Here is a 20,720-nt window from a genome sequence, read left to right on the forward strand (position 1 = left end):
ATGTAGATCAACACCTTCCCTGCAATTTGTAATCTTAGAGAACTGTCTAGAAGAACAGGAACTCACCCAGGGAAGCCCAGTATGTGTCCAAAGTAGGTCTTCCTGGCTGCAAGACCAACTCTCTGTCTGTTCCATTACACTGTCTCTTTTACATTTGCTAATTTTAGAGAAAAAATGTTTTATATGAGGGCAATGTAGAAAATCTTGAAGGACATTAAAGTTTTTAAGACTGACTTTAAAAATCCAATCTGTTATGGAGGGAAAAAAATGTTACTTTTTCATTTTGTTTGGGAAGGAAACCTGTCATTCTAGAATAAAAGTTGACCTGTTCCTAAGACCATTAGTAGCAGGGACAGGAAGGCTAATTCAGACTTCAGATCTGAGGTCCCACACCTACACTGGCTTTTCTGGGCCATGAAGGATCCTTGCCATTCACTTCCTACATGCCCCACTGGCAATAGTGGTTGGTGCCTGGTTTCTATAGTTAATGTTGACTTTTTAATCCTTTGTCTTTAACTTACTATTCTGGTCTCTGTTCAGGCTGAAGTTGGTCTTTGACCACTTTTGGGACAAAAGAGAACTGTGGATGATTCTTTCCTCTCTGCTCCACTCTGACAAGGCTTCTTGAGTCTGGTCCCTGACCTTCGTGACAACCAATTTTGACTTCGTCTAACATCCCCAACATAAGAGAGTGGAGAGAGAGGTAGGAGGGAGGGAGACATGAGAGGCATCATCTTTATTTACTACTCACAGTTTCATCTGGCAGCTTTCTTTAGAGTCTTTTAGTGGGAAGATCTAGTGATGGTCTTCCAAGACTTTATCTTTTTAATTGTTTGGTTTATCTAGAGAAATGAATTCTAAAAAGATGTGCTTTTTCAAGGCAGTGGGTTAAAATAACTTGAGTTGATATGTTTGTCCCTCAAATTAAAATAGCCTCTTTTTGGCTGACAAAATTAGTTGGAACTGAGGTCTTTTAATTCCAAATAGATAGCATAATGTGGTGGATAGATCTGAGTCAGAAAACTCTGGGTTCAAATTCCACTTTTAACGCTTATTAGTTGTGTGACCTTTGGCAAGTCACTCAACTTTTCTGTGCCTTTATTTTGCAGATGAGGATAAAAGGTTCAAAGACTCCAGTTAGTGCTATTGAAAGGTCAGTTATTAATCTAACCTGCCAAGAATACTTCAGAAAGAGAAGTGAATATTTGTTTCCACCAATTAATTATCCTTTGGTAATTTTCTCCAGCTTTCTCCACTCCATTTCATCCCTTTCATCCCATGCCCGGGTTGAGTTGTATCCTCTACGGAATTGCTATCTTTCCAAAGTCTATTTTGTTCCAGGTATCACTATGCAACCCAGTCCCTAACTAGACCCAGGCTTACATAATTGCTCTGTGAGCAGAGAGCTCTCCCAGGACTGCAATGGCAGGCTTGGCTGCTGCTATATTTGATTTCTGTAGGTCAACAAACAAACGTTAGAAATTAAATAAGCATGCTCATCATGACAGGTTTAGGTGGTTGGAATTAACTTCTGCCTGCGATACCTTGATTCTCCCAGCCCACACAGAATAAGAAGGTCTTGTCCAGGAGTCCTCAAATGAGCACAATTGTCCCTGAGAGTCACTGGGATTTAGTGAGTAGCAGGATCAAGGATGAGCTGCTTCTAAACTGAGGTATTGCCTCTTCTCACATTGATCTGCAGCCTGATGTCTCTCTCTTGGGCTTGTTGAGTGATGGGGTTGGGATTTTTTCCCTTCCATCCCTGCTTTCCCACTACACATGATATAGGTGGAAGAATGGTATAGTGGAAAGAGCATGTAATAGAAATAAGAAGATCTGGGTTTGAATCCAGACTCTCTACTATTTATTGCCTGTAAGTCACTGACCTTTGCATCTGTAAAATGGGGATAGCAATATTTACATTTATATCTGTCCTGGTTATTGCAAAATAAATAAATTCATGAAGATATGTTATAAAGAATTTTACAAAAGTAAGTGATGTTATCTACACTTTATAGTTCATGATCAGTCAGTAAGTGTTTATGAAGCCATAACTTCATATATATTAGGCACTATACCGTGTGCTGCAGATTCAACAGTAAAATGATCCCTGTCCTCAAGGAGATTATGTTATTGGTGACGGGATAAAAAGGATTCTGTAGGTAGTGATTATGGAGACAACTTTTCATTTAGCAAATGAAGTGGGAGTGGAATAAACATCAATTAAGAGCCAGTCACTGTGCTAAGTGCTTTACAAATATTATCTCCTTAGGTTTTCCCAACAATTGTGAAGTAGGTGCTGTTATTATTTCCATTTAACAGATGAAGAAACTGAGGCAGAAATTAAGTGATTTGTACAGGCTTATACAACTAGTAAATGTCTGAGACTGGATTCAGGCTCAAGGTCTTCCTAACTCCAACTCTATCCACTCTGCCACCTAAGTTCTTTCCTCAGGAAAAGGAGACCCAGGGTTTAAGTACACTGGTAAAACAAGTTTTGGAACCCAAGTCTCCTCACTCCAAGTCCAGTGCCCTCTAGTACACTGGCCTCTCAGAAAGCCACTTGTCATTCCTATCTCCGCTGCATTGATATGGCTCTAGAGTAGAACATGTCAAACCCCATATGCAACATTTCTGTAGGAGTCACAATAGTCAGGCAAAGGTTTATCAAGACCTGCAGAACATAGACTTTGGGCTGAGTCAATAGCAGGCAAGATTGGAAATAGGAGGGAACAAAGAGGAATGTAGGTCTGTAGCTCTGGGAGCCCTTTAGTCCACTATGCTAGAATATATGCTTCAGAATAAATGATAGAAACATCAGATGCTGGAGTATGCAAAATCTGAAGGTTGTAGGGAGGCAGGTAGTTCAGTGGCAAGTAAGTGCTCACGACCCAGCGTCAGGAGGCTTGGGTGTGAGATTCCGCTCTGTCGCCCATGATCTGTCTGAAGTTGGCAAGATCGCTGAAGATTTTTGAATCATAGTTCCCTCTTACTAACAATGAGGGTGATCACACTTGTGTCCACAGGGTTTTTGTGAGGAACAAATAGAGATATATGAAAGCCCTTTGTTATCACAAAGGACCTATGCCCATTTAAGTAGTTATTGTTATTACATAGTGTTTCTCGAGTAGGACATTTAGATTTTTCTATGAGGTTTACCTTGGTCATTTCAAAATGTATTAAACCTCTCTCCCCCATATCAACAGCCCAGATTGGTGTGCAGATATCAAATATTTTTTAAAATACTGGTACATCAATCACTCAATAATGGTTTATTGAACTCAATAATATTAGAGGGGGCAGAAAAATTCCTTAATTATTGAGCATTTGGAAGAAATTGAAGAAAAATTAATGGATTTGATTATGGAAAAATAAGGCATGGCAAAAAGTCAGGTATATAAAAAAATTTAATATTCAAAATATCAAGAAAAGAAAAAATCTTTATGGTAAACATTTTTTGTTTATTTTTTATAATAAAAATATTTTATTTGTTTTTCCAACTACATACAGTGGTAGTTTTTACCAATTATTTTTTTTGTAAGGTTTTGAGTTTTACAATTTTTCTCCCTCCCTCCCTTCCTTCCCCTCTCCCCTTTCTCCTGACAGAAAGCAATCTGATATGTTTTACATTTGCAACTATGCTAAAGATAGATATAAATTGAATATGCTGTGAGAGAAAAAATCAGATCCAAAAGGAAGAAAGAAAACTCTAGAGATAGCAAAATTACAGAATAATAAGACAACTTTTAAAAATCGAAGGTAGTAAGCTTTGGTCTTCATTTAAACCCCACAGTATCTTCTCTGGATACAAATAGTATTTTTCAACACAAGTCTCTTAAAATTATCTTTGATTATTGTATTGCTGAAATGAACAAGTCCATCAAGGTTGATCATCACCCCATGTTGTTATTAGTGTGTATGATGTTCTTCTGGTTCTGCTCATCTCTTTCAGCATCAGTTCAAACAAGTCTTTCAAGGCTTTTCTGAAATCCCATCCCTCATGATTTCTTAGAGAACAATAGTGTTTCATCACATACATATACCACAATTCATTCCTCAATTGATAGGCATCCCCTCAATTTCTAATTTTTTGCCACTACAAAAAGAGCTGCTATGAATATTTTTGTACATGTGGGATTTTTACCCTTTTTTCATGATCTCTTTAGGATACAGACCCAGTAGTGATATTACTGCACAGTTTTATAGCCCTTTGGGCATAATTCCAAACTGCTCTACTAATAATACATTAGTGTCCCAGATTTCCCACATCACCTCCATCATTGATCATTACCCTTTCTAGTTATATTGACCAATCTGAATGGTATGAAGTAGAAATGAATATTTTTGACAAAAATATCATTTAGATTTTATAAGGTACGGATACAAATTTACTAGAATCATGCCCATTTCCTAATGGATTAGAAGATTAAAGTATATGAATAGGAAATTCTCAAAGGAGGAAACCACATTGTTACTAACCATTTGAAAATTTGTTCAAACTTTCTAATAATGAAAGAAATTGAAATTAAAACTGTTTTGAGGAACCGCCTCACAACCATACCTATCCAATTGACAAAGATAGTTAAAATGATAAAAACTCACTTATGGTGAAGTTGTGGGGAAACAGAGGAACTATGAATTGGTACAATGTTTCTACAAAGCAATCTAGCAATACAATTTAATAGTTATCAAAAATTGGAACTTTTGACTCATGAACCTACAATTCTGCCTGTATTCTAGGATTCTTTTAGAAGGGGAAATATACCTGTCTAGAAATATTCACAACTTTGAAATAGTAAAGCAGAAAAACACCCTAGAAACAATCTGTTGTTCAGAGATTCTGGAAAGGTTCAACAAATTGTGGTATATGGTTGCAACAAAATAATATGAAAAAACATATGAAGTGTAGGTTTAAGAAAGCATGATTAGCACAATATATACAATGACTTTGACTATGTCATATAAGAACAATAACTACAAAATTTGAAAAAATACTAGAAGAAAGAACTCAACAGGAGACATTGAAGCAAATGGAATTTTCTCTTAATTTTGCTAATGCATTTTAAAAAAGATTATTAATAATTTTAAATTTATAGTTTTTGCATAACATTTTTGTTTTTTTACTTGAATATTACAATTCAGAGTTACTAAGCTCAGAAAATTACAGATACAAATAAATTCATAGATTTTGCAAATACCAAGAATAATAAGAAGTTTGAAAAGATATTTAGGAGGTGATGTTGGGTGATGAAAGAAGAAATAGAATTAAAAGAACACATTGAGTATGGCCATTAAAAACATTACAATACTAGTGACATTTTATTAGTTCACAGAAAGGGGATATTGAACAAAACAAGATTCTTATTATTTTGTCAAAGATTACATTTTGAACTCAAATATAAATAGATAGGAATTGAAGATATTATTTGGAGTTGTATTCCCACCTTTATTTGTTGGAGTTTACTGATTTGTTATTGTTTATAAGTTTTTATAAAAAAATTAATAAATTAATTACTTAGATCTTAACAAATATATTCAAGTATACAGATATGAAGTATGGTTGAATTCCATCACAACAGATTCCAAGAGACTGAAAGATTCTTTGAGTTAATAGACATTTGATTGAAATAGGTTGGCCATCACCTAGAATTTAGAAATTTCTTGTCACTGAGATTTTTATGGGTTGTATCCCATAGAGATAGGATAAAAGCAATTCTATTTCTCTATTAGAATTGATTTTAAATAAGTTAAAATACAATCTAATGTAATAAGGGCAAAAGTAGATAATCTCTGGAAATGGAGAAAAAGGCAAAGGTGTACAAAAATAAGAGGAAAACAAAAGAGGGAAAATAGGAAGAAGGAAATGGGACTTGCTCTTATTGTACACAGACTCTCAAATTTGAACCTGAGCAAGAACAAGAATACCCTAGAGTGGTTCTTTGGAATGAACAGGCAGATGGCTGCCTGTCATTATGCTTTAGATGGGATGATCCTCAAAACTGGAGTGTTTGTATTTTTATATAGTGCTTTGAGGTTTTTCAAATCTCTTTCTTTTCTCATTTTATCCTCACCACAACCTTTGAGAGGTAGATACTATTAGCTCCAGATAATATTCTACAGGTGAATAAACTGAGTCAGAAAGAAGTTAAGTGACTTGTCCAGGGTCACTAGTAAATATCTGAAGTTAGATCTGAACTGAGATCTTCATGGTATGAGATTCAGTACTCTAGCCACTGAACCACCTAGCTGCCTTGAATAAAGAGCTTCCATTTCATGGTTTGTGAATAGTTAAATATTTTGCTTTGTCTGTACAAGGATAAAATATTTGCATTCAGCATATATTAACATAAAAGGAAAGTATTTGTAATTAAGAGTGAAGAATTTCAAGGAGGAACATAATAAAGTTAGCACATTGTACAGAACTTTTCAAATCAATTTTCCATCATTGCCCTCTGGTGGCCAATCCTGGAAAATATATTTGCTTCGTACAGAACAGAAGGGGTATCCAAAATGAGAAAATGTAGCGATCCTTTTCCCGTAGGATTTTCTTGCTGTTACTACTTGTAAAATTAAAGACACAATTTTCCCTTAAGAAAGTTTTGCAGTCATAGGAGATGGGCTGCTTTTACAAAAGTTTTGGTTAGTTTGTTCCTTACAGTTTTGTTTTTGTTGTTAAAGAAAACATATCAAAGCCAAATGGTTTGCTGATCACCTTATTTCTAGAGTAACGTAAGTAATTTTGTGACAATTTATATCCCATATTAGAAAATGTTTTATTAGAGAAAATATTTCATTATTTACAAGCATTTCTTTTTCTTTTCAACTTGTGAGATTTCTAAACAGACTTTATTCTCTGCCTATGACTACTACTGGCTCAGTCTGGTTATGAAGCCCTTTGGAAATTGAGCTGAATATCCATGTTTATATCAATATTCAGGAGAATTAGAATTTAGTGGAAAGAAAATTGTAAGAAAATCATCCTCATTTTTTCTCCATCATACCAATGTATATATGCTGATTTTGTTGCCTGATGTAAAACACATATGATATTCTTCTGAAAGTTTAGTGGTTCTTCATAATTGCTTTTATATTAAAATGTAGAACATAGTCTTGGCTGTCTGCCATGATGCTTTAGATGGTAGATGCTTTAGTGAAGCTGAGTGTTTGCATGAATGGATGAGAGTAATGTCAGCTTACACTTGGTTAATGGACCAGATCCCAGAAAATATTGATCTGTGTTAAATCAGAGGGAGATCTTCAGTGGGGTACTACTAAACAGGGATCTTGGCCCTGTTCAGCTTAACATTGATTGCATAGATAGTGATTGTATAGATAATCTGCAGATGACACAAAACTGGAAAGGATAGCTAATTCATGGAATGAGACGACTATTATCAAGAAGGTCCTCACAGGCTGGGATAATGTAAGTGTAAATTCTGCCCTGGACCTTAAAACGACAATAACAAAAATATAATAAAACACCCAAACAACTGTGTAAGTACAGAATGGGGCAGTTAGGTTGCACAGTGGAATGTCAGGCTTGGAGTCAGGAAGACCTGAGTTCAAATCAAACCTCAGACACTAGCTGTGTTACCCTGGGCAAGTCACTTAACCCTCACAGGATGAGAAAAGCTCGGTTTTTCTCATCTGTGAAATGAGTTGAGAAGGAAATATCAGACCACTCCAATATCTTTGCCAAGAAAACCTCAAATTGGATCATGAAGAGTCAGACTACACTGAAATGTGAACAAATACAAGAAAGGAAACGGTCAGATTACATCTGGAGTAGTATGTCCAGTTTTTCAGTCATCTTTCAGAAGAAACACTGACAAACTAGTGCAAGATTAAAGGAGAGTAACCAGGATGGTGATAAAATTGGAGAGGAAGTTGATTGATTGATGTTTGTCCTTCTTTCTCATTAAGGATTAGCTATCTGCCCACAGAAGAGAATACTTAGTTGGAAACAAAAAGGCTAACAATATTCAACTATTTGAAAGACTGTTATATTAAAATGTGTTTAGACTTATTCTGCTTAGCCCAGGAGTGCATAAAAGGAGCAAAATAGGGAAGCAGATTTCTATGAAGAAATGAAGAACTAACTAATAACTAGAAATGTTCAGAAATGGAATTGGATGACTTAGGGAGTAGTTTTCTCACCTTCATAGAAGACCTTCCTGGAGAGGTTGGTGATGTCACAGAGGTTCTGATTTTGGTGTTAGATCTACATGATCTTTAAGGCTGTTTCCAGTTGTAAGATGGTTCTGATTTTATTGGTAATTGTGGGGCACCAGGGTTTCTGGAACCACATTGATAATCTTGAATCATTTTTTTATTCTTTCCTCATACCTATAGTTGATCCAAGAAAACCTAATATACTTAGGGTATAGTTTATGACTTCTCTTTCCCAAACATAGGCAATAGGTATATCTAGTTCCTGTTTAATCATTAAAGGTGTCAAATGCATATAATGTATAGGCAGTCTATATAAAATGTTTAGGATGTAATGAATTAACAAGAGCCCCCAAACAGAAGTAGAAATACATAAAAGTCCTCAAATAGTCCACCAATGTCATTTGCAAAGGAGTTCAGTCCAGACAACTCTGATGAAATCTCCTTCTGATTTTAGTTGTTTGGGTTACTCATGAAGCACTAAAACTGATGATGTTCAGGAAAGAGCATTGTTCCGGTGGGGAGCTTAGATTATAGGCTCATGCTATGGAAGAAATTGAAAATCCCTCTTTTTCCCCATAGGAGTTGGGGTTTATGAACATTGCCTATAAACTACCCACTCAAGCCATGGAGTAGTGCACTCCATTTAATTGATCATCTTCATTCCCTTGCTGAGGATGTAGTAGAGATTCTGATTTCTATAGGAATAGGATTTTCATGACTTTTAAATTCCTTTTCAAATCTAAGATGATTCTATGATTCTCTTAATATTCCAGGAAAATAAGGAAATTAGTCATTTAAATGTTGTTCGGTCATTTTTTTTTTTATCCCGTCTGACTCTTTAGGACCCCATTTGGGGTTTTCTTGGCAGAGATACAGGAGTGGTTTGTCATTTCTTTCTCCAACTTATTTGACAGATGAAGAAACTGAGGCAAATAGTGACTTGGCCAGGGTCACACAACTAGTAAGTTTCTCAAGTCCAGAACTGAACTGAGGAAGATGAGTCTTCCTGATTCCAGGTCTGGTGCTCTATCTGTTAGACCACCTAACTACCTGTTCTACCATCCATTAATCCTGTCTTTTCAGAATTTAAGAAAGAGCTCTATCAACTTGTTTTTGTCTACTATGAAGTTTACTCATCCTTATGAGTCTCAGTCAGCTAACCATCAAAAATTCCCTCACTCCTAACAGTGAAGTTTGAGTAGATTTGCCTATATTCTCTCCCAACCTACAAAGACCAGTGACTTGTGATCCCATTCAAATGATTGGGGAAGTTGTCCTATTGATTAGAGGTTCCCTTGACCAATCCTTCCTTCCTTCCTTCCCCTTATACAGTGAATGATATTGACCACTGATATAAGACCAGACATACAAATAGCTAAATTTTTTAGAGTTCCTGGGATTTTGAAAATCCCAGGATGAAAAAAGCTAGTTTGCTGCTTCCCTCCTTCCTCAGTCAGAGTGTCTGAAAACACTAGTGCTGTGTAGACAGCTTTAAAATTAGCACAGAGCAGAGCCCCTATGCTTCAGGAACTTGAATCCAGTTCTGCTTGACCCTGAGGCTGATTTTCTCCCCATTACACTGTACCACCTCTCTAGTTATACATTGAATTCTTCAATCCTAGGATTCTCAGCTCAGTGCACAAGCAATACTGGTCCCTTTGCCATGGAATAGTGCTGGCACCATATCATGAAACTATCACTCACTGTGATACACGTCCCAAATCCTGGGCTCTCTTGGGCACTATCTTTCCAAAACACACTAGGAAAGAGCTCAGAAGAACTGTGATTCAGATATGCTATATGAGACAAAAAGCTGATTACCACCTTCTCATCATTGCTCCCCTCCCGCTGGTATAATGGCTTCAGAGGGAGGGGGTGCAATTCCCCATCTTTCCCCTGTACATCTTTTCTCTCAGATCAGGGCTCAGTGGAGGCTTGCCAGATCTCCACCTCCTGGCATTTGTTTGGATCATCACTCAAGTCACTCTCTCCTGTACACATCCACTTAACCCTTTCACTTCAACTCTATTTACTAACTACCCTTTTCAAACTCTTTCAATACAGTCTTAACCAAATTACAAAGACTAGCTCTCCTTGGGTCTTTGCTTTTTGTTCTCCAAGAATAGTTTCATTCATGCTACTACTACTGTAGTAAGGGGAATTCCTAAGAGGGTTTTAAATTTATTAGGGACCTCATTTGTGGTTTTCTTGGCAAAAAAAACTGAAGTGGTTTGTCATTTTCTTCTTCAGCTCATTTCACAGATGAGGAAACCGAGGCAAAGAAGATTAAGTGACTTGCTTAGGGTCACACAGCTAATAAGTGTCTGAGGCCAAATCTGAACTCAGGGTAATGAGTCTTCCTGACTTTAGGTCCTGCACTTTATCCACTAAACCATCTAACTGCCTATAACGTTAAATAAACCCAGGGATGTAAGGTGAAAGGGAACTCCCAGGTATTCTACTCTATCTCTCCATCCCTCTCCCCCATTTTTAACATATAGAAGAAGAAAATGAGACCTGGAGAAGTTTAGTCACTGACCCAAAGTCACACAGATATTAAATAGCAAAATCAGAATTTGAATCCAGCTCCTCTGACTCAATCCTAGGCCTTTACATATACCTCTAGGGTCCAGGGCAACCTGAATAGCCCTAAGAAATACTCATTATCAGACATCATGCCCTCTTTGGGGATCATCTTCTTCAAATTTTCCTGGGAGAGAAGCAGGGTCAATTTTTCCCCAATGACTTCACATAGAGATCTGAAAGTTGGGCTGCTCAGGCAAAGGTACTGATAAAACATTAAATTCTTTCAGTTCCATCATTTTCCTAAATCTTTTTCCTGTTGATATTCCTTCTTGTTCTCTTCACAAGATAAGTTATGCTAAGGACCAATCCAATTCATCCCTTAGTTTCTTCAAGAGTATCCTCAGTTTCAGATGTAAGTCTTCCTTAGCACCCCAGAGACCCAAAGATTTAGATCATTTTTCCACCCCAAATAGTATTTGGGGCATTGGCAGCCCAGCTCCTCTAGTGATCTTGGGCTGTAATTCTGTTATCAGAAGGGACTGTTAAGGTGTTATCAGTAGGGACTTCTAGCTTGTCCAGCAAAGATCAGACTTCTTAACAGAGTGCAAAGTAATACTTCTCATAACAATGATCCAAATGGCATAACTCTCACCAAAGACAAAATTCTCTTCCTCGGCTCAGATTTGTATCTTAACATCAGCCCCAAGGCTACTTCCTGCTGTCCTTAAAAAAAAAAATAAATGCTGGCATTTAAAATAGCAATTACTTTAAGGTTTTCAAAGTTTTCCCATTTGTTGCCTCATTTAATCTTTTTAACAGCCCCATTGGGTCCATGAAAGATTGGGGATATTATGAATTCTCTAATATTTTTATTCCCATTTTTACTGCTAAGGAAATTGAGGCAAAGAGAAGTGATATACTTGGGACCACACAGTGTCAGAAACAGTTTTGAAACTGAGGTCTTCCAGATTCTGAGTCAAATTCATTGTGTGTCCTGGGAGCAGCAGGTGTGCAGGTGTTTCTCCTTTCTCAAATGGCCACATGACATCTTGGATGTCTGGCATTCTGCCTCCTAGAAGTAGAGAAGACATTTGAGAACCAATTTAAAAGACAAGTGTTCTGTACTGCTCCGTGCCCTATTCTCTTTGATCTTTCCAAAAATCAAAAAACAGAAACAGAAACAAAACACTTACACCTGCCCTCCCCCTCCCCCCAAAATCAAAATAGAACAAAAACTTGCAGTTAAACTTTAAGAGACTTGATTAATGGTACAGAGATGGAAGAAATGCAGCAAAATGTGGAAAAATAACATTTTGTTCAACTCATTAAACTACCCTGTACAAGATTCTGTTGGGCTAAGCAATTATAATTTCTGATTAAATTTCAGTATTGGTGATGTTTAGCCTGGTGGGAAGAAGACTATCATAGATGCTTGGTGAATGGGGACAGACAGACAAGTCACTGGTCAAAGTATTAGAATCATGATCAAATTGAAAAGAAATTAGGCTTATTACCTCCAATACCTTCCTGTCTTGGTCTTGTTTGTACCTAGTTGTTTATGTATTGTCTCATCCATTAGACTTTCAAGAGCAGGGACCATGCTTTGTCTTTGTTTCTGCAGATCTTAGTATAGTACCCTAGCATATAGTTGATGCTTAATAAATGCTTGTTGACTGAATGGCAGACTTATGCCAGATGGCAAAATTAAGTATAATGGGAGGAAATTAGAGAGAGGAAGAGTCAGGCTTAATGAACAGATAGAGTTCCCTGAAAGTCAAATGAGACATATTGGGAGGTCTTAGTGGGTCTTACTCTCCCCCTACTTGATGTATTCATACAAAGTGACTATGGGTATTGGAGAGGGAATTTGGGGGCAAGTCCATGAATTGACCAGAATGATCTCTGAAATCCCTTCAAACTTAGAGTTAGGTGAAATCTTAATTTTGTTTCTTTTTCTTCAGCAAGGTGTTTACATATCAAGCTCCAAATGATAAGTAAATCTCAGAGATAGTAAATACTTCAAGAAATGCAAATAACCTGAACACTCTTTAGTGATTGAGTTATCTATATTTCAATGACTTGGGGTTGCTGACCTTCACAAGCCTAATTGGGCCTTGATCTGCTTTTAAAATGGATGCATGTGCCTCTCTGTCTCCTCCGCTCCACTGGCAGCTCTTTGGCTTTGCCCCTCACCCCGGAGAATGTATGCCTGCACCAAGTTGGTCTTTACCCCTGCTCTGGTGAGGAGCAGCTCTCAGCTGCTAAGTAGACCATTGTCTGCAGTGGTGTTAAGGCAACCGCATGTTCAGACAGATGAGAACCTCAACAGTTTGGCAGGATCGGGTCCCTTGACCTCACTTGTCCCCAGATGTGGATTCCAAACTAGTGCCATCTCACGGGACATTGGCACAGCAGCCAAGTTCATTGGGGCTGAAGCTGCCACTGTGGGGGTGGCCGGTTCTGGAGCTGGGATTGGGACTGTGTTTGGAAGTCTCATTATTGGTTATGCCAGGAACCCCTCCCTGAAGCAGCAGCTCTTCTCCTTACGCCATCCTGGGCTTTGCCCTTTCTGAGGCCATGGGGCTCTTTTGCCTGATGGTGGCCTTCCTCATCCTCTTCACCATGTGATGGAGCCATTTCTAACCTCAACGTTTCTGAATGTTCCTCCTTGTCCTCCAGGTCCTTTCATGACTCTTGCAGTCCATGTGTACTTCCCCCTCCATCTTACCAGGCAGCCCTGGGGAAAGCCATGGACTCAGGGTTTGACAGAGGGAAGACAAATAAATACTGTGTTATTAAGCTGTTAAAAAAATAAAATAAAATAAAATGGATGCATGCTCTCCTTTGGGAAATAATATCCATGGGTGATTGTGTCCTCAAAAGTTAGCAGTGTATTAGAATTCCATAGATTCAATTTCATTTGGTCGCTAAGCTAGACTCTGAGCCTACATTGCAGGCAGCAGTGCCTGCTTTTCAGGTGCTTTCATCCTTCTGATACCATATCCGACACTGGAATTAAGCCCATTTTCTCCTGAATTAAATATAAATACCTACTATGGTATCATTCATTTAAGTCATTAGGTGAAAAAAATGATACATCTACAGAATTCTTTTCAATAATGTTCTGAGCAAGGTTCTGTAATTTTGTTGTAATTTATTTTTTCCTTTTCTTTTCCTTTTTCCTCCTTTCCCCTTTACTTTGCTTCAAAGATTACCTAAAAGGAACTTCATAAGGGGGCTTACTTTTATTTATTTTTTGTTTTTTGCAAGGCAAATGGGGTTAAGTGGCTTGCCCAAGGCCACACAGCTAGGTAATTATTAAGTGTCTGAGGTCGGATTTGAACTCAGGTACTCCTGACTCCAGGGCCGGTGCTCTATCCACTGCGCCACCTAGTTGCCCCAAGGGAACTTATTTTTAAGTCAACTTTTAGATCACCCTTTTTGCAAGGATCACTAGAGGGAAAACCGGGATAATAATCCTAGTTTGGTCTGTACCTGAAATGTCTCAGGATTTATTTCCCTATATCTAGACATATGTTGAAGGCAGTGGAGAAGAATGAAAATGCACAGTTTCTCAAGGACGATGATGATCATCATCAAAAGAGTACTTAAAGGGGCGGCTAGGTGGCGCAGTGGATAGAGCACCGGCCCTGGAGTCAGGAGTACCTGAGTTCAAATCCGACCTCAGACACTTAATAATTGCCTAGCTGTGTGGCCTTGGGCAAGACATTTAACCCCATTTACCTTGCAAAAACCTTAAAAAAAAGAGTACTTAAATATCTGAATACATTTGTGATTTTTATGAAGGTGATTTCTGCCTTAAACAAGATCATTTCTTCTCTCCTGCTTCTTGTTCCCAATTTGTTGAGAGTCTTATTATTATTGACCTGTCCAGGATGCTATTAGATAATGCAAACTGTCCAATAGTTTTTGATCTTGCCGTGTGACCCAGTCCATCTTTTGATCTGTGTATATGCCTCTTTGATGACATCCATTAGGCTATTTCTTTTTTCACAATTCCTTGTTTATCATGTGCTGTGGCCACTAAAAGCCCCTCCATTACCCTCTTGTTGTTATTGAGTTTTTTTTTTTAGTCATGACTCTTTGTGAACCCATTTGGAATTTTCTTGGCAAAGATACGTGAGAAGTTTATCATTTTCTTCTCCATTTCATTTTAGAGATGAGGAAACTGACACAAACAAGGTTAAGTGACTTTTCTACAGTCCCTCAGCTAGTAAATGTCTGGGGCTGGATTTGAACTAAGGAAGATGTGGTACTACAGGCCTAGTTGTTCAACAAATTAAATCCCAACAATATAATTATTCTCATTTTTTTGTGGATGAACAAACAAGTTCAGATAAATGAAACAAATTGCCAGAGGTCAGAGATTTGATAGATAGGAGGAGCTGAGACCTGTAAATCCTGTCCTTTTTCAATTTCTCCTGCCACCTCTAAGATGTGTAAGAAGCGCAAAAGGGGCACTTTGGCTCTTCCTGTACAAGGGTTGGATGGAACAGCCCCAATGGGTTTATTATTCTCTGTCACAAAGTCAAAGTGATCTCTTCTGTGTGGGTGACTGAGGGAGTGGTGACACCATCCTGGTTGCTGATGTTGCTACTGCAGCTCAGTGGCATTGGGGTGAGTGGAAATGGGGCAATGCCAGTTAGTAAGGCAAGACTGATGTTGAAATACTAACTTGTGTGGAAACCTAGCAGAGATTTAAATTCCCTTTGGACAGCAACCGTGTCCCTAGCAAGAAAGAGCTGGGAGTCCAATCTGTTTCTAGGCAGTCCAAATGACCTGGACCATTAAGGTAACTTATCTGTGTTTAGATGAAGCTCCAAATCGAGGTCAATAATAATAGAAGACTCTAGAAGAGCAGGGAGAAGGGAAAAGGAATAAGCATTTATTTAACCTTGCCAGACACTATGTACCAGACACAATGGAAAAATGCTTTAAACAAATATTTTTATTTGATCCTTACAGCAATCTTATGAGGACGAAGAAGAAAATAAAGAAAACAGACCAAGTTCATACAGCTAGTAAAAGTCTGAAATTAGATTTGAACTCAGGTTTTCCAGACTGTACATATTTGTCAGGTTCAGGTTCAGGGTCTATTTGGATTTATAACTCTTCTTGCTGAAAAATTTTTTGATTTTGTAATTGCATAAGAAAACAAAGGATCTGATCCTTCTATGCCCATTTTAAGTCCTCCAAACTCATTAACTATTGCATTCACAGTGTAATTTTTAGTTGCTCTCTATAGACATTCTCTTATTTTTCAGTCCTCTAATGTTCTTTCTATGACAGCATTTTATCTTCTCTTTCATTCTTTCATTCATTCTCTCTTACCTTTCCCATTCTTCCTATGATTTACCTCTTCCTACTCTTCTCTGACCTTCCCTTTCTCTTAATTTACCTTCTCAATCTTCTTAGTTCTTCCTAGACTATTCCCTTACTTCTCTGTCCTATCTTTTGATATCTTCACCAACTTTCTCCCCTTTTCCCATTCTTCTCTGAATGTTGGATACTTCACTGTCTATATAGTAGGAAAAAGGAAAAATGGGTCCAAACTTTGACCTAGCAGATGATATATTCAAAGCATTTTCTGTGGAATTTGACCTAATTCTGACCCTAGTAATGCTAGCAGTTTAAATACATCTCTTCCAGGACCTGACCTCTTCACCATTTTTTAAAACTGTACTGGAGAGTAAAATTAGTATGACAGATAAGAAGTATGTAATTTATCAGATGATAATTTATTAATTTTTCTTCTCTGATTCAGGCAGTGCAGTATGGTAGAAGGAAAGTTGTACTTGGAGTAAACTAAGAAATGAGTTCAAATCTTAATTTCTATGAAACCATGGACCAGTCGTTTGATCTCTCTGAGACTCACTTTTCTCATTTGTAAAATGGGGATAATAATACCTCAAGCATCATCTTCCAAGATTGTTGCAAGGATCAAGTGAGTTAGAGTAGGCAAAATATTCTTTAAGTATCAACCATTATTATTTCTTGGAGATAATAGCCTACACCTTTCCTAGACTGCTCAAATTGCATATGTGATTTGGGAAGACTTATGAATTGATGCAAAATGAAGTAAGCTGAACCAGAAGAACAGCTTGTACAGTTATAACAATGTTATGAAGACAAACAACTTGGTAGATGTAAGAAATCTAATCATTACAATGGATAACCATGATTCCAGAATAAAGATGATGAAGAAAGTAACCTGTTGGTGAAAAATTTTTTACTGAAAATACAAAGACCATATTCATATTAAACATTTGGGCATATCTATATACTTAGATAACATTTGTTCACACTTTTCTCATGTTTTAATTAACAAGGTTTATTTTAATTTGATTTCGGTAGGGGTTTTCCCAAGATAAAGAGATGAGAACTGGGTTTATATGAGGAGGATTTTCATTTTCACATGAATGTAAATACTGTTTTCTTGACATGGAAACAGATGGTGTGGATTTTCTACATGGACAAAATCACTATGTATGGGACATTAGTTTTCCTTTTACAAGTTCAGTTGGGAAAAATAAGGACAGTAAACATTTATTTAGTGTCTTCTGTGTGTAGATAATGTTGCTAGGGGTTGGGGGAAATATGGAATGAATTAGACATAGGCCATGTTCTTATGGAACTTATAGTTTAGTAGGTGGCAACAGACATGAACTCTGATTTATTCCCTTTTTTCATCAGAAACTCACATACCTCATAAATATTTTGCCATTCAATCATTAATAAGCAGGAAAAGACATACATACAAATACATTGGTACAGTGTTAGCATTTGAGCTAAACCTTGGAGAATAGTTGGGTCACTGACAGGTGGAAATAGTGGGGGGAAGATTATATATTGCAACATTAACAAAGACAAATAGATGGGAAAGCCCAGTGTATGTCTAGAGAAAGAAGTCACTCATTTTGAATGGAATCAATTTACTCTGTGAGTGAAAGTAGGATAAGTCTTGTCTGATCTTCTTAAGCTACATGGCCATTTATTTATCTGATCTACTTGAAGTCCTAGTAAGTACTTAATAAATAAATGTTTGCTGAGAATTCTTTTTTGTATGTTTCTATTTTAATTTGAATTACATTTCTCTGTGAATAAATGTAATCACTTCTTATTGTCTTTACATTTCTTCCATGCTTAGTACAAGGCATAAAGTGCAAGAAATATTTAGTAAATGTTGTGAATGTTTATTGTATGAATGTGTGAATGAGTGAATGAATGAATGAATGAATAGCAAAAGACTGAGGACAAACATTGGAATGAGGTTAGAAATAATAGAATGAGGAGTCAGCAAATTACACAGAGAATGAGTTCAAAATCAAAGAAAGAAAGTAAATAGAAAAGGAGTAGTCGTCAATGGTGTCATATGCTGTCAAGGAAGATGAAGACAGATATGATCTTGAGATATAATGATAACTGGTCATTGGTGATCTTAGAGAGAGCTGTTTCAGCAGAGTGTGGACTCTGTGGTGTGGTTGAAAGAAAGTGGGGATATTAGTTATAGATTATTATTTTCAAGAAATTTGGTGGCAAAAGGGAATAGAGAGAGATGGGATAGAGATTTGAGAAAGTAGATAGGTCAAGAAAAGGATTTTTGGGTGGATGGGGAGAACTGAGCATACTTATAAGGAAGATGTAAGGAGGTCCATGGGGAAAAGAAAATGATGCATGAGAGGGGATGAAGACTTAATATGTAAATCATCATCTTAATATTTCAGAAGAAATAGAAAAAAATTCCATTTAAAAGAACTATGGAATGGATAAAACATTTGGAAGTCTTCCTAACAAGACAACCAGGAATTATAAAAATGAAACTCCAAAACATTCCTTACAAAAACACAGATCTTAATAATTGAAAAAATATTAATTGTTCATAAGTGGAATATAAGTAGAATGGTAATTCTACCTAAATTAATTTATTCAGTGCTATACCAGTCAGACTATTGCCTAATAGGTTGCAGGAAAAAAATAATAAAAGTAATTTGGAGAAACAAAAAGTCAAGAATTTCAAGGAAAATAATGTAAAAAGTGGGAAGGAAGTTCTAACTACCACATCTCAAACTCTCCTACAAAGCAGTAATCATCAAAATGATTTGGTGGTGGTAAACAAAATAGAGAGATTGATCAATGGGATACATTAGGTTCTCTACACAGAAACAAATGAACCTAGTAGACTATTGATAAGCTCAGGACTTTAGCTACTGGAGTAAGACTATTAGACAAAGATTGCTAGGAGAATAGAAAGCAATCTAATAGAAATTAGGTTTAGACTAGCATCAATCAAGATTAGCTCTAAACGGATGCATTGACTTAAATATAAAGTGTTGCATCATAACAATTAGGAGATGCAGGGGAAACAATTACATTTTAGATCTATGAATAGAGAGTTAATGACCAAGCAAAGGATAAAGAGGATCACAGAATATTAAAATGGACAATTTCGATTGAATAAAAATGAAATGGTTCAGTACAAATACAGTTAAGATTAGATGGGCAACAGATATTTGCAGTGAATATTTCTAATAAAAGTCTCATTTCCAAGATACATAATGTGTAGATTCGATTTGATAAGAATAAGAACCATTTCCCAATTAATAAATGACCAAAGGATATAAACTGGAGGAAAAAATTCAAGCTATCAACAGCTATATGAAAAAATACTCCAAATAATAAGCACAGAAATGCAAATTAAAATAGTCCTTAGGTTTGACCATACTACTTATCAGATTGTCAAAGAGATCAAGGGAAAAAAAGGAAATGAAAGATTTGGAGAGGTTGTAGGAAAAGAGGCACATTAATGTATTGTTGGTGCAATTGTGAAATTGGTACAACCATTATAGAAAGCAATTGGAAATTCTCCTTTAAAAAAAATCACTAAGCTATGATGCTCTTCAATCCAGTATTACTTCCAAGTAGACCCCATATCTCAAAGTGGTCAGAGAAAAAGGAAAAGGATCTATGGGTACACAAATTTTATAGCAGCTCTCTCTGTATCTTATTTTCAGTCTCTTTTTTCTTTTTCTCTGTCTGTGTCTCTGTCTCTCCCTCTGTGTTCCTGTGTCTTTGTCAGTTTTTCTGTCTGTCTGACTGTCTCTTTTGGCAAAGAATTGGAAAATAAAAGGTAATGTAAAATAAATTTTGTTATAAGAATATAGTATAATACTATAATGTTATAAGATATGAAAGAAGGAGCAGTTTCAAAAGAACTTGAACAGACAGGTATGAACAAATGCAGAGTGAAGTGAGCAGGAACAAGAGAACAATTTATATAGTAATAACACTGTAAAATCAAACAACTTTGAAAGATTTAAGTATTCTATCTGTGCAATAACCAACAAGGATTTCAGAGATCCAATGATGAAAAATGGTGTCCACTTCCTGAGAGAAAAGTGATGGACTCAAAAATGCAGAATGAGAAATAAGAGTTTTGGACATGGACAGAATGGGCATGTGTTGCCTGACTTTGTATATTTGTTTTAATATAAATTTATTTATTTAGTTATGTTTCCAACTACATGTAAAGATGGTTTTCAATATTCATTTTTTTAAGATTTTTTGTTCCACAATTTTTCTCTTCCTCCCTTCCCTTCCCCATCTCCTTGTCAGTAATTACTGATATATGTTATACATGTATAACTGTTAAATATATTTCTATACTTTGATAATATATATTTTTTCAAGGATTTTTTTCTTTTCTTTTTCATTTGGGGGTTGGAGTGGAGGGAAGAGATAATAATTGTCAATGAATTTAATAAGAAAATACATTTTTTCAAGGAGCTATTATTTTTTTATACCTTTTCTATTAGAGATAAATTTTACTGTCCAAATTTCTGAACACAGTGAATTAGAAGTACTCATTTTATTCTGAGAAGTCCCAATTATATTTGTGCTCTTTTGAGAAACTACAGGAAGCTACAGATGGGAAGGATTTTAATATCATCGATCTAGAGTTAGATATGATTTCAGAGGTCATCCAGTCTAGTCCCTTCATTTTT

General features: G+C 36.5%; 1 pseudogene; it reads left to right on the forward strand.

Annotated features, from left to right (window-relative positions):
* The first annotated feature begins 12,899 nt into the window (after positions 1-12,899).
* On the forward strand, positions 12,900-13,498 carry LOC141499447 (ATP synthase F(0) complex subunit C2, mitochondrial pseudogene; annotated as a pseudogene).
* The last annotated feature ends 7,222 nt before the right edge of the window (positions 13,499-20,720 follow it).

The sequence above is a fragment of the Macrotis lagotis genome, chromosome X (assembly GCF_037893015.1).
Source record: "Macrotis lagotis isolate mMagLag1 chromosome X, bilby.v1.9.chrom.fasta, whole genome shotgun sequence".
In the NCBI taxonomy this organism is placed as follows: Eukaryota; Metazoa; Chordata; class Mammalia; order Peramelemorphia; family Peramelidae; genus Macrotis; species Macrotis lagotis.